Here is a 14,889-nt window from a genome sequence, read left to right as displayed (position 1 = left end):
AGGAAGTGGGGCAATGTTAGTTCTGTCCCTGTGAAAAACTAAGAAACACTCCACCACTGAAATAATTGCACCCATGGGAATGGCCGCACAGCGATGGCAGAGAATACACAGAGACAACTCTGGTCCAGTTGAGGAACACTTGTTCCTCATGATTTGGATGCATGCATATTCTAAATTACCAGAAGTAGAGATTATGAAATCCACAAACAGGCTATTGAGAAATTGGATGAAATATTTGCAAGATTCTGAACACCAGAGCAGTAATAATGGACGGGATTCTCCGACTCCCGAGATTCGGCGGGGGCGGGAATCGCGCCACGCCGGTCGGCGGGTCCCCCACTGCAATTCTCCGGCCTGCGATGGGCCGAAGTCCCGCCGCTGACAGGCCTCTCCCGTCTGCGTGGATTAATCCACCTACCTGACCGGCGGGATTGGCGGTGCGGGCGGGCTCCGGGGTCCTGGGGGGCCGTGATCGAGGCCCACCGATCGGCCGGCGGGCCCGAGCCGTGGGGGCACTCTTTTTCTTCACCCTTCGCCACGGTCTTCACCATGGCGGAGGTGGAAGAGACCCCCTCCCCTGCACATGCATCGGTATGATGTCAGCAGCCGCTGATGCTCCGGCACATGCACGGACTTACGCCGACCGGCAAAGTCCTTTCGGCCCTGACTGGCATGGCATCAAAGGCCGTTCACGCCAGCCGGCGGAGTGGGAACCACTCCAGCGCGGGCCTAGCCCCTGAATGTGAGGGCTTGGCCCTAAAGGTGCGGAGAATTCCGCACCTTTGGGGCGGCCCAACGCCGGAGTGGTTCACGCCACTCCGATACGCCAGGACCCCCCGCCCCGCCGGGTAGGGGAGAATCCCGGCCAATGGTAATCAGTTCACTTCTATGGAGTTTGAGGACTACTTAAAGGGAAATAATACACGGCACATAAAGTCAGCTCCATCCCATCCTGCAACAAATGAATAGGCCAAACATTTCATACAGTCACTTGAACATTCCATAAAGGCAGCAAAGGACCAAAGTACACTGGTGAGAAGAGTGAATAAATCCTTAATGTCTTAACAGAACACCACACGCAACAACACAGAGTTCACCAGCAATGCTGCTGTTCAATAGAAAACTGAGAGCACAATTTGATTTGTTAATACCACCGGATACTTCAGAAATTGTCAAATGACAACAACAAGCACAGGTTGCTGGGGGGAAACAAAATTCTAAAAAGAGTATTGTATTCATGAAGAGCGAGTACTGGCAAGGAGCTACACTACTGGTGAGAAATGGGTACCTTCTGTCATCCTAGCAAACACAGGTCCAATATCATACACTGTACACATGGATGATAAGAGAGATTGGAGACGTCATGCTGACCAGCTATGATCTTCATGAAGTGAAACCGTTGAAACTTCTCAAGACGTATTTCCATCGGAAAATCTAAACAGTGATACTTCTGAACAGAGACCAAACATAGAGACGAGTTTAGATCCTGTTTCTGAAGTCTTGCCAATACCTTTAGCAGTGGTCACTGGAACATCTTCTTTAGTAGCGGACACTGGAACATCTTTCCAGGAAGCACCACCTACTGAAGGGAAAGAGGACTCTTCCAAGGCCTTGAGTATTCAGGTACAACCCAAAAGAATAGTCGTCCATCTGAGAGACTACCTTATTATGTTTGTTAGTGGCAGTTGGATTCCCCAGTCTCCGAACCTGCTGCAGTGGATGAAAGATTTGGCTAAGCGGCAAATTCTCTGTCCTGGCTAGCAACAGTAGCGGGGCTGACATGCAGTGGAGAAACCCGGCCAAGATGTATATATATATGTATAGAGACGGGCAACATGGTGGCACAGTGGTTAGCACTGCTGCCTCACGGTGCCGAGGTCCCAGGTTCGATCCCGGCTCTGGGTCGCTGTCCGTGTGGAGTTTACACATTCTCCCCGTGTTTGCGTGGGTTTCGCCCCACAACCCAAAGATGTGCAGGTTAGGTGGATTGGCCACGTTAAATTGCCCCTTAATTGGAAAAAATGAATTGGGCATTGTAAACGTATTAAAAAATTTATATACATATATTGGATTGGATTGGATTTGTTTATTGTCACGTGTACCGAGGTACAGTCAAAAGTATTTTTCTGCTAGCAGCTCAAACAGATCAGTTAGAACATGAATTAAAATAAAATAAAAAGAAAATACAAAAAAGGGTAACACAAGGTCCACAATGTAAATACATAGACATCGACATCGGGAGAAGCATACAGGAGTATAGTATTAATCAGGTCAGTCTATAAGAGGGCCGCTTAGGAGTCTGGTAACAGCGGGGAATATGTATAGAGATAATGCATAAGTGGGTCTTTGGTACAAATGTTAAGAAAGTTGTTGTTGTACCAAAAAAGTAACGGGGAAGGGTATTATGTATCAGAGAATACATGCCTGCTGGTGGAACATGGGCGGGATTCTCCCCTACCCGGCGTGACGGGGGGTCCCGGCATAGGGGAGTGGCGCCAACCACTCCGGGGTCGGGCCTCCCCAAAGGTGGGGAATTCTTTGCACCTTTGGGGGCTAGCCCCGCGCCGGAGCGGTTGGTATCAGAAGACTGGCGGAAAAAACCGGCGCCCCCGGCAGCGGGGCTGGCCGAAAGGCTTTCGCCGGTCGGCGCATGCGCCGGCGGTGACGTCAGCGGCCAGCTGCCGCTGACGTCACCACCGCCGCATGCGCGATGTGGGTTTCTCTTCCGCTTCCGCCATGGCGGAGGCCGTGGCGGCCGTGGAAGAGAAATAGTGTACCCAGGGCACTGGCCCGGAGTCTGAGCGAGGGGCCCCGATCGCGGGCCTGGCCACCGTGGGGGCACCCATCGGGGTCCGATCGCCCCCGCCCCCCCCGGGGGCCCGCTCCTGCCGCCACCAGAGGTGGTTCAAACCTCGGCGGCGGGAGAGGCCTCCCAGCGGCGGGACTTCGGCCCATCGCGGGCTGGAGAATCGCCGCAGGGGCCTCGCCGATCGGAGTGGCGTGATTCCCGCCGCCGCCACTTCCCGGGTGGCGGAGAATCTCTGCCACGGCGGGGGCGGGATTTTCGGCGGCCCCAGGCAATTCTCCGATCCTGCTGGGGGCGGAGAATTTCGCCCATGATCTGTAGTGGCATCAGCAGAGTATTTTGCACGTGCTGCCTGTTCTCCATTTTAGATTGTATGAGCAACATCTCCTGACAAACCTCACATCGTTTTTGTAAGAAATCCAAGAGTGTGGCACTGCCAAACCTTTTCTCTTTGCGGTACTTAGAGAATATAAGACAGTTGATTACAAAATTACACATGACATTTGGGTCCTATAATTCAAGACGAGTATGGGTCTGTTTATAGGCATTCTGCACCCTTTTCAAAAATTGAGAGGGATAACTCATCCATGCAATGAATAAATATGTTCAACTCTTAACATAAAATTATTTATAAAACAACAGTGCTTATGTTAAAGTGTCCACATTGATCTATTTAAGACCCCGAAAAAATGCCAATGTTGCATCATACTGCTGGCATTTACATATTATCAAGCATTTCATAACCAAAGTTAACTGCAAAATAATACTATAATAAACAAATTTTATAAAATGTTAGAATTCTACATTTCTCACTTTTCTAAAATATCGGCAATCTTTCTACTGATGTAGAGTGTGCAGTATTTATGGAATTGTTGATGCACGACTTCTAATCAACTGTTACATTATTACAGAAAAATTTTATAGCTTCATCGATCAATTGTATTGCATTGCAAATACAGACAATAAATAGTTAACGAACATAAGATATAACTTAAAGTCTACACAGGCATGTCTAACAGTTTTTGTCCCTCATTGTTAAAAAAAAACCTTTAAAAACATCAATGCGTTTGTTATTTCAAAGATATGTTTAAAGTTTATTTGATCATATATCACAGCTGCTGTTTCCAATTTGTATTCAAAAAAGTCACAAGCTTAAATTTCAATCATCCACATCAAATCACAACATGACACACACTAACTTCTTTTGTTAACAGGGAACTATTTTTTGTAGTTGTTCTGCTGATCATTGCATGACAATATGAATGCTAATGATGATAAGTGCACAAAATACAAACCCCCTTCCAGATATTTGAAAACAACACCTGCGACCCACTCATTTTAGAAAGGAGCCTTATCTCACAAACAATTGCATAAAATTATGCAGCGCAGAAACCGGCCATTTCAGCTGGTGTTCATGCAGCACCCGAACCTCCTCCAATGTAACCTTACTTCATCGAGCAACATAACCTGTATTGGTTTAGTTTCTCCCTCAAATGTATCTATGCTTTTCTCCTCAACTATTCTTGGAGGTAAGAGTGGCGCAGTGGTTAGCGCAGCTACCTCACGGCACTAAGGTCCCAGGTTCGATCCCGGCTCTAGGTCACTGTCTGTGTGGAGTTTGCACATTCTGCCCGTGTTTGCGTGGATCTCACCCCCCACAACCCAAAGATGTGCAGTGTAGGTGGACTGGCCGTGCGAAATTGCTCCTTAATTGTAAAAAATGAATTGGGTACTCTAAAATTTGAAAAAAAAAAGAAACAAAACTACTCTTGGTGGTAGCGAGGTTCACGTTCTCTCCGCTTTCAAAGTGAAGAAGTTCATCCTGGATTCCTGAATGAAATAATTGCTATCTTATACTTATGGCCCCTAGTTTTGGACTCCTCCACAAATGGAAGCATCATCTTTATTGCAACACTATTAATCACCTTCATAATTTTAAATACCTCTATATCAAGTCATCCCTCAGCTTTCTCTTGCATGTCCAGTCTTTCCTGATAGTTTCGCTATCAATCTTTGTTACACTTTCTTCAGTGTTTCCATGGAGACAAGGGGCGAAATTCTCTGACCCCCAGCATGGTTCCGCCAGATTCTCGGCCACCCGGGAATAGACGGGGTGGGAATCACAACCCGCCGATCAGCGTGACGTCCGCGCCGATCGGCCCATGATGGGCCGAAGTCCCGCTGCTGGGAGGCCTCTCCCGCCGCCGAGGTATGAACCACCTCTGGTGGCGGCGGGTTCGGCGACGCGACCGGGCCCCCGGCGTCCTTGGGGGGGGCACGGGGCGATCGAACCCCGGGGGGTGCCCCCACGGTGGCCAGGCCCGCGATCGGGGGCCCCCGATCAGCGGGCGGGCCAGTGCCTTGGGGGCACTCTTTCTCCTCCGCCGCCGCCACGGCCTCCGTCATGGCGAAAGTGGAAGAGAATCCACCAGCACGCATGCACCGGTGGTGTCACCACCGGCGCATGCGCGAACCGGCGAAGACCTTTCGGCCAGCCCCGGCGGCGGGCGGGGGGCCTGAAAGGCCGCTGGTTCCGGTTTTGGCACCAGTCGGCATGGTGCCAACCGCTCCGGAGCGGGCCTAGCCCCCAGAGGTGCGGAGAATTCCACACCTTTGGGGAGGCTCGACGCCGGTGTGGTTGGCACCACTCCCCTACACCGGGACCCCCCGTCCCGCCGGGTAGGGGAGAATGCCTCCCCAGATGTGTGCACAGTACTCTGTGTTTGGTGTACGAAGGTTGTAGTTTAATAATTTTGCCATAACCTTTGGCCTTTTAAATTCTATTATTTTAGAAATAAACCCGGTGCTTTGTCGACACTTTTTATGACTTTGTATTGCTATCTTTAATGATTTTTGAATGTGCACCTCTTAGATTCCTTTTCATATGTTACCTATGTGCCACCATCCTTCTCCATCTGCCTGAACTTATTCTCACTCTAAACGACTTCTCCTTCAACTAGACTCACTTCCTCCTGACTGCCTTGAAATATTAATTATTCACGTCCTACTTAGGCTCTCTCCCTCAACTCTTCATGATTGTATTGGGGCTAATTCCTGCTCTCGCCATGAACTGGAAAACTTCATTGACTTTGTTTCCAACTTCCAACTTGCCCTTACCTTCAACAAGTCCAACTCTGAATCTTCCTTTTCCTTCCTCAATTCTCTGTATCTATTTCTGTTGATAGATTACTTATTAAATTTTGCCACAAATGCACAATCTCCCACAGTTACCTCAAGTATATTTCACCACACCCTGCTTGTTGTAAGGACTCCATTCCATTCTCCCAGTTTCTCTGTTGTCGTGGTATGCATAAGTACATGTAAATATGTTTGGCCTCCGACTACTAGGTATCAGGCAAGTAATACCATGTGACACTGTAACCTAGGGGTAGTATGAAAGAGAATTTTTCATGTGTTTGTGTTTGTTCCAGTTTATTAGCATTAATTTCCAACTCACAGTTTGTTGTACAATAATAAATTTGACTTGTCTTGAACTAGATGTTCTTTAGTACGCTGAATCAGCAATTGTCCCTGTACAAGAACATAACATGGTACCAGAAATCGTGATCAAAGGCTGAAGATCTGAAGTGTGAACATTTGAAGGACACAGCCTTTACATTTCGGGAAATGGTACTACAAACGAAAGTGGAACATCGAAGGTAACCTCCGAAACCCCTAGTAAAAGACGAAGATGGAAGTTTGAAAACATCTGAGCATCTTTGAGTAACTAGTAATGTAAATGCAATTGGCATGCATTTTAGCAACAGTCCACACTGTATGTAACAGCCTTCGGATTGCAAGCGCAGCCAGATGAACAAAAAATGAACAAAAAAGATGAACGGTAGCAGGCCACCAGGCAATAAAGATTTACAACACCTTTGTTTTTGATCAGGAGGAAGATGATAAAAGCTTTGATGCCATCATTAATAAATTTGATGAGCATTGCATGCCAAAAAAGAATGAAACTTTTGAGCATATTACAGCATGCATGCAGAACACGGATGAGTCATTTGATAGCTTTCTTATCGACCTCAAGTTAAAAGCATAAATTTGTAACTTTGCGACGCGAACATCCTCGATAATTTGGGATCAGATTGTCTTCAGAATAAATTATGTGCGTGAACGTCTCTTGTGGCAGAATGAGCTTCAGTTAGAAGGCACGATAAAGATTTGCCATGCTAGTGAACTAGTTGCACAACATATAAACACATTGAATGCACAGAATTTTGGCACGAAAATTGGGAGCGATGCCAATGCCATTGATGTTGTGACACACTCGAAAATAAAATGTGGTCTCAACAGCAACGGCCATTCTAAATGCTTGCCAGAAACAGTCATTACATGTTTTTTAAAAAAGTGGAAACAGGCATCTATCAACATATGGAAAATTTTGCACAAAGTGCAAAGGTAAAAGTCATTTTGCAAAACAATGTTTCACAAATAAGAAAGTTAATGTCGGGAAGTCCAACAATACTACTGATGACATTAACTTTGAAGGCACATTTTTTATAGATGTAGTCTTGGATGAAGACAGGGTCAACCAAGCCAAAAAGAATAAAATGTCGCTGACAGAAACAAAAAGTTATAAACCTGATATTTCAACAGTGACAAAAGGCAACTGGACAGTTTCTTTGTTAATAAATAAATAACTCATCAATGTTAAATTAGACACAGGAGCAAGAGCGAACCTCATAAGCATCAGTGATGCCGAAGCTATGAAATTAAAACCGAGAATATTAAACAAACCAGTCTTCTTGAAGGGCTATAATGGTCAGAAAATTGACACATTGGGAATGTGTGAGCTGGATGTCCAAGTAAATGATAAAGTTCACAAGGTTAAATATTCCATAGTAGCTGAAGATCGTGAGTCGCTGCTAGGTGTTGAAGCGTGTGAAGCACTGAGCATACACAGTAGATTGGTGGAGTCCATTGTTCAGGCTTTTACAGAAATATTCCAGGGTTTTGATGTTTTACCTTTCACTTCCAAGATTCAATTAAAAAATGATGCTCAACCAGTGATACATGCTTCAAGAAGAGTTCCAGCATCATTATGTGACCGTCTAAAAGCTGAATTAGACAGAATGATACAACTTGGTGTGATATAAAAGATGGGGTCAATTTGATGGTGTGTGTAAAAAAAAGAAATACTGATCGTAGAATACACATAAATCCCAAAGATTTAAATGCAAATATTAAAAGGGAACACTATTCAATACCTAAAAGAGATATCACAAGTGAGGTGTCTGGTGCGACATATTTCAACAAACTTGATGCTTCACAAGGATTCTTACAGCTCAAACTAGATGAAGAAAGTACCAAGTATTGTCCTTTCAATACTCTGTTTGGTAGATATTGCTTTCTTCGTATGCCCTTTGGCATAATCTCAGCATTAGAAATACACCACAGAGCGATGGAACACATTGTTGAAGCATTCAGGGTGTTTGAGAATATGTTGGTAACATCATCATTTGGGGTTCCACCCAAGAGGAACCCAATGACAGGCCAATAAGGGCTACGTCTCAACAGGGCCAAATGTTAGTTTGGTGTAAAGGAGATAACGTTCCGAGGAGGCAGATTTTCCATTCAAGGAATAAAGCCTAATGGTATGAAGATGCAAGCTACTACAAATATGCCTCATGCAACAGACAAAAACGGAGGTCTAAGAGTACTGGGCATGATCAACTTTATTGGAAAATGTATACTTAATCTCTCAGCGAAGACAGCATGTCTTAGAGATATCCTAAAGAAGGTGGATAACTTCTCTTGGACTGAAAAGCATAAACGAGAGTGGATCACATTAAAGAAAGCTCTAATGACAACTCCAGTGTTGACATTTTTCAATTCAACAAAAATGCCAAGATTTCAACAGATGCATGAAGGATGGTATCGATGCAGTTTTGCTGCAACAGGAAAACACCAGTGATTAGAAACCAGTCGCTATGCTTCCACATCGATGACAGAATCTGAATGCCATTATGCACAAATAGAAAAAGAATGTTTTGGACTAGTGAATCGATTAGAGAAATTCCACAGTTCTCTGTATGGTCTACCTTAGTTCATTGTTGAGACAGATCACAGGCCGTTGGTGGCCACAGTCACTGTTCAGATGATGCAACCATCTACACCAGTGCTTCCATCATGCTATTTATTTTCCCAGTGGTTTTCCTGACTTGGTTGTAGTGATCTCTGTAGGTGCATGCACATAAGGGGTTAATGGATAGATAGCAGCACCACATAATCACTAGACGGCTGGACCAACAGGGTTTCAGTCTCTCTCTCGTGGGTGCACTGTGAACAGGGTAACATCAGAATCACATAGATAGTGGATTTACATTTAGTTATTATTGTTAAATCTTATTAACCAATTTCTAGTTTCCATGTTAAGGTAAAGAACTCATGCATTAATAGTTATAGTCACTCAAAAAATCTTTGTTGTTACTGGACGAGTTTGAGTCTTCTTTAACAATATTCAGAGGACCTCACCATCAACCAAGGATTGAGTAACACGTGTTATCGACCACGCAGGTAACACAACATGGTACCGAGAAGTGTTGGCCTTAACAACAAAAACAGAAACTAGCTAGATTAAGTTCAACAGACAAAAAAAGGAAAACATTCGGATAGATATTCGACCACGGATGGCATCGCAGCAGTCGGACCTCTCGGGCAAGAAAAAACCTGTAAGATGGACTCACTTCCAGCTCCAGAGCCCCTCAGAACCTCAGTTAATCTCCAGTATAATTGGAACATTTTCCTTTAATACTTTAATCTATTTCTGGAAATTAAGGACATAACCGCTGCACCAGATTCTAAAAAAATAGCCTACCTCATATTGGTGGTGGGAAACAGGCCATGGAGATATATAAATCATTCAATTTCTTGGAAGGTGAAGACAAAACTAAATTTAAAGTAATTATCGCAAAATTTGAACAACACTGTAAAAATCAGTCTGGTGAGACGCTGGATAGACTTAAATTTCATAATAGGTGCCAGAGATTCGAAGAGTCAATCAATGATTTTATTGCAGACCTCCAGGTACTATCACAAGGTTGTAATTATGCTGATTTCAGAGATGCTATGATAACAGATCAATTAATTTATGCACTATCTGATAAAAATTTAACGAAAAAACTTTCACAGCAACAGTATCTAAGTCTAAAAATCGTGATTAAACAGTGCATAGTGCATGAACAGAAAAAAAATCAGTACCTTCAATTTATCCACAGAAAAAACAGCACCAAAACTTACCACGAGGCAGAGACAGGGTTAAAACAGAAGAATACGGAAGTTCTGAGTGACAGCCATCTTGAGAAATGAGCCACACATGCGCAGTTGCAAAAAGAGCGCACAGTATAGAAAAACTCAGAGTGCGGATGCGCAATCGAGTCCTACGCATGATGTCACAAGCGTCATGACATCAGAGGACCAGGACCACGCCCATTTAAAAGGGAAATGCACGAAAATGAACAAAAAGAAATTTAAAGCTGCAAAACGCAATTTTGTTACCTCAAAAGACAGAACAATGCCCAAACTTACACCAGCAGTTGAAAATAACTTTCACAACACCCTGGAACAAGCAGTTTGCAACACCCAAAGAGAAGAGCACAATGACAAATCCATAGCAAAAGACTTGTTCATTGATGATGATTACTCAGGAGATGGGTTCCTCATTGGACAAATAGAGCACCATGACACATCCTTGACAAGAAGCGATGATTTGCTCGTTGATGAATGCCACTCAGCCATGGATTAATTCTCTGGATCCGATGATCATTGCAGCAGCAACATGGGTGCCAAGTTCCATACAAGTCTCATGGTGGGAGAATCCAGTACCATGACAACATGGCAACTCGTCGACAAAATGGATGACAACCACATGTCACATATCCTAGCAGAAGGTGACACCAAGCAGAGAGCACAGATTGACTCCACTGAGGGAGTGATACCGGCCTCCATAGTGAGCTCATTGACAGGCTCCAGAATGGCCGCAAGCAATGACTCTGGAGCGACAGACGGGAATCGGCAAGAAGACACTGAATGTCTACCCACTGTCTGTGAAAACAGTGACAGAGTGATCCCACTCGACATACAGAGCGTGCAGGATCACAGCGAGACTGACAGGTCTCAGCTCATCTGTACAGAAGCACAGAGTAGGACTGCTCTTGGGTGCACTGAGACCACGTCAATTGAAATCTTGAAGATTTTAACTCCTGAAGAGGAGCATAAAGATATCACAGATGATTCAAATGTACCAGAAATGCCTCCATCAGAGGAGCACCAATGCAGCAAAGAAGAACAATCAAATCCACCACAAATAACTGAATTACACCAACATCAATACGACATCAGATCATTCTCACAGTTCTCAAAAAGAAAAACTCAATGTAACTGACACCAATAACTGTGACAATTACTCAAATAATCCACACGAAACACAAATTGAGTGCAACAAGAGTACAAACATGCAATGGCATGGCAACAAATCTTATGAATTCGCATTTGCTCCACACCAAACAAGCAAACCAGCTTTCAACAAAGATGCGTGGGGTAACGTCTAGTTGATTGCTGTTGTATATTCTCTTTCTGCACTAGGTTAATGTTCACTAATTTGCTGTGTTAAGATTATTACTATTTATTATGCAAAATTTTGCAAAACCTTAATAAACAAAAATATGTTAAAAAAAAACAAAGATGCAACACAGAATCGCTACCACAAGCATTGAAAAAAAAAGTATAAATCAGACAACAAAGTGATTCGGCCATTCCGGTGTCTCGTGATGTCCTCACGTACACACATAAACACTGATAGTGGTCACAACGGCATGACGACATCAACACTGCCACATCAACGACAGGAGAAGAGATCAACCTACCTGATCAAACTCATACAGTCTGGACTCACAAAGTTTTTTGTCAGGATTGGACATTTTAAAAGTTGATTGAATTTGTACAGTCATTAATACCATCCCATTCTGTACACAGCGTTACTTGTTTTATCTGTTCCCAGTTGACTTAATTCATTATGTTTGTTCAGTTTTTGTTACACCATACAGAAAATCTATCACACATTAAAAAGGGGGAGATGTAGTGATCTCTGTAGGTACATGCACACAAGGGGTTAATGGGTAGATAGCAGCACCACATGATCACTAGAGAGCTGGGCCAACAGGGGTATAAAAGGCAGCCACAGGGGGTCTCAGTCTGTCTCTCGTGTGTGCACTGTGAACAGGGTAACATCAGAATCACACAGATAGTTTGTGGAGTTACGTTTAGTTATTATTGTTAAATCTTGTTAACCAATTCCTAGTTTCCATGATAAGTGAAAAAACTCATGCATTAATAGTTATAGTTACTCAATTAATCTTTGTTGTTACTGGACGAGTTTGAGTCTTCTTCAACAAGATTCAGAGGACCTCACCATCAACCAAGGATTGAGTAACACGTGTTATCAATCACGCAAGTAACACAACATCGGTTAACAAAGAGCTCCACTGTTTCCATTCCATGTCATCCATCTCTGCTCTCACACCTTCCCCTCTCTCCCAGAACCATGTTTGGATTCCCCTTATTCTCACATTCCAACACCCAACCTCCCGCTCCCCACCCACACCCAGCCCCCTTATTCAACGATAATCCTCTGGCATATTTGCCAGCATCAGCATGATGCAATCCCCAAGCACACATTCCCCTGGCTTCCCATTTCAGCCTTCTGGAGGAACGTTCTTTCCTCAATACACTAGTCCTCAATTATCCTTAACACTGCCTCCCTTCCCGACTGCACCTTACTGTGCAAGCACAGGAGATGCAAGACCTGTTCTTTCACCTCTTCCCTTCTCATCATCCAAGACCCCAAACACATTTGTCCAAGTAAAACAGTGATTTACTTGCATTTATTTCAATTTAGTACACCATATTCACGGCTCACAATGTGATCTCCTCTGCACTAGGGAGGCCAAACACAGACTGAGTGACAACTATGCGGAACACCTCCATTTAGTCCTCAAACACAACTCCAAGCTCCAGTTGCTTGTAATTTTAATTCTCCACCTTGTTTCTATTTGTTCTATCCATAGCCTGCTACAGAGCCCCAAAGAAACTCAGCACCAGCTTAACGAACAGCACCATATATTTTCACATGGCCTGTTGCAGCCTACTGGTCTCAACATCAAGTTCAACAACGTTTGATCATAACACCTTCCTCCATCTTAGTTTACGTGTTTTTTTTGCCCATTTCTTCTGTTGCTGGGTCGGCATTTGTCTTATTTATTTCTTTATCCCTTCTGATGCTTTCAGATGGTTTTTATATAGCAAATCACACCTTATTTGGACACAATCTTTTCCATATCAATTACCACTCTTTTTGTCTGTTGCATCATGAAATCATTTGTTACTTAATCTCCCCTGGTCTCCTAACTATCAAAAACTTTCTCCTTTGATCTTCCTGCTCTGCCTTCCTTCCACTGTCAAACAACTTCTTACATTTCATCTTTCTTCATAGAATCATCGAATTTACAGTGCGGAAGGAGGCCATTTGGACCATTGAGTCTGCACCGGTCCTTGGACAGAACACCCCACCCAAGCCCACAAGCCCAACTGATCCCCATAACTATCTAAATGTTTTTGGACACTAAGGGCAATTTAGCATAGCCAATACACCTAAACTGCACATCTTTTGACTTTGGGAAGAAACCGGAGCACCCGGTTCAAACCCGGAGAAAAAACAGAATGGCCGCAAGCAACGGCTCCGGAGCGACGGCCGTGAATCGGCAAGAAGACTGTGAATGTCTACCCACTATGTGTGAAAACAGTGACAAAGCGATCACACTCGATATACAGAGTGTGCCGGATCACAGCGAGACTGACAGATCTCAACTCGTCTGTACAGAAGCGCAGAGTAGGACCATACTTGGGTCCACTGAGACCACGTCAATTGAAATCTTGAAGATTTTAACTCCTGAAGAGGAGCATAAAGAAATCACAGATGATTCAAATGTACCGTAAACTGGAGCACCCGGAGAAAACCCATGCAGACACAGGGAGAACATGCAGACTCCACACAGACAGTGACCCAAGCCGCAAATTGAACCTGGGATCCTGGAGCTGTGAAGCAACTGTGCTAACCACTGTGCTACTGTGCTGCCGAGTACTGATAAACTGTTCCGTTCTGATGAAAATTCATCCCCCTAAAATATTTGTAGTATCCTCTGATGTCTGGAAACCTGAAAGGTTAACTCTTACTCTCCACATGCTGACTGACTTGCTGAGTTTTTTTCCAGAAGTTATTTTGTTCTTAATACAGGGCTGCTAATAGCAGGATCACTGTAAGGAAATCATTGGGTGGTTTGAAAAGCTAGATGCTAAGGCTAAGAAAAGGATGCGGAAGAGATCCATTACAATCATATTCTCGATCTCACTTTGGGGGTTTTGGAGAGAAAGTAGTAAAACTGGAGTTATCCATTTAAACTGAGGAAAGTAAAAGACAATTTGATGGAGGTGTTCAAATTATGAAGGAGTTCAGATCAGTTAAACAGGGAAAAACTATTTCTCACTGAGCACAATTGAAAATGAATAACGAAAGAATGAAGGGAATGATCAGGAACAACATTTTCAGGTATGCATCTTTAGCAAATCAAAATTGCATTTCAGAGCTAACATTTGTAAAGTTTCTTTCCATATTGTACCATAGAGCAAAGAGTAAGAATGAGTGAATGACTGCCTTGTGTCTTCACATAGGAATCGAATAATGGATCTAAAATGAATTAGTTCCCAATACTTTCACTTATTAAATTTTTTCACCACGTCTTAAAAGGCTATGTCCAACATTGTTTTTAAGAATAAATGTACAACATTTATTATATTCTGACTTGCCAAATAACATTTAGTAAGGCTAACACATTTTAAGTTTGCAGCTGTGACCTTGATTACCCCAGGGGATGGGATTTAATGAAAATCTTGAAACCATTATTTCTGTATTTATTAAATATAAATTTCAAGAGACTCAAGAGTATAGGCAACTGCATGGTTGAATAATCACTGAATTACATTAGTGCCTGCAGAACATTTCAAAGCCTTTTCTGCCTTCA

Source organism: Scyliorhinus canicula, chromosome 3 (assembly GCF_902713615.1).
Source record: "Scyliorhinus canicula chromosome 3, sScyCan1.1, whole genome shotgun sequence".
Classification (NCBI taxonomy): Eukaryota; Metazoa; Chordata; class Chondrichthyes; order Carcharhiniformes; family Scyliorhinidae; genus Scyliorhinus; species Scyliorhinus canicula.
This window is presented reverse-complemented; position numbering follows the sequence as displayed.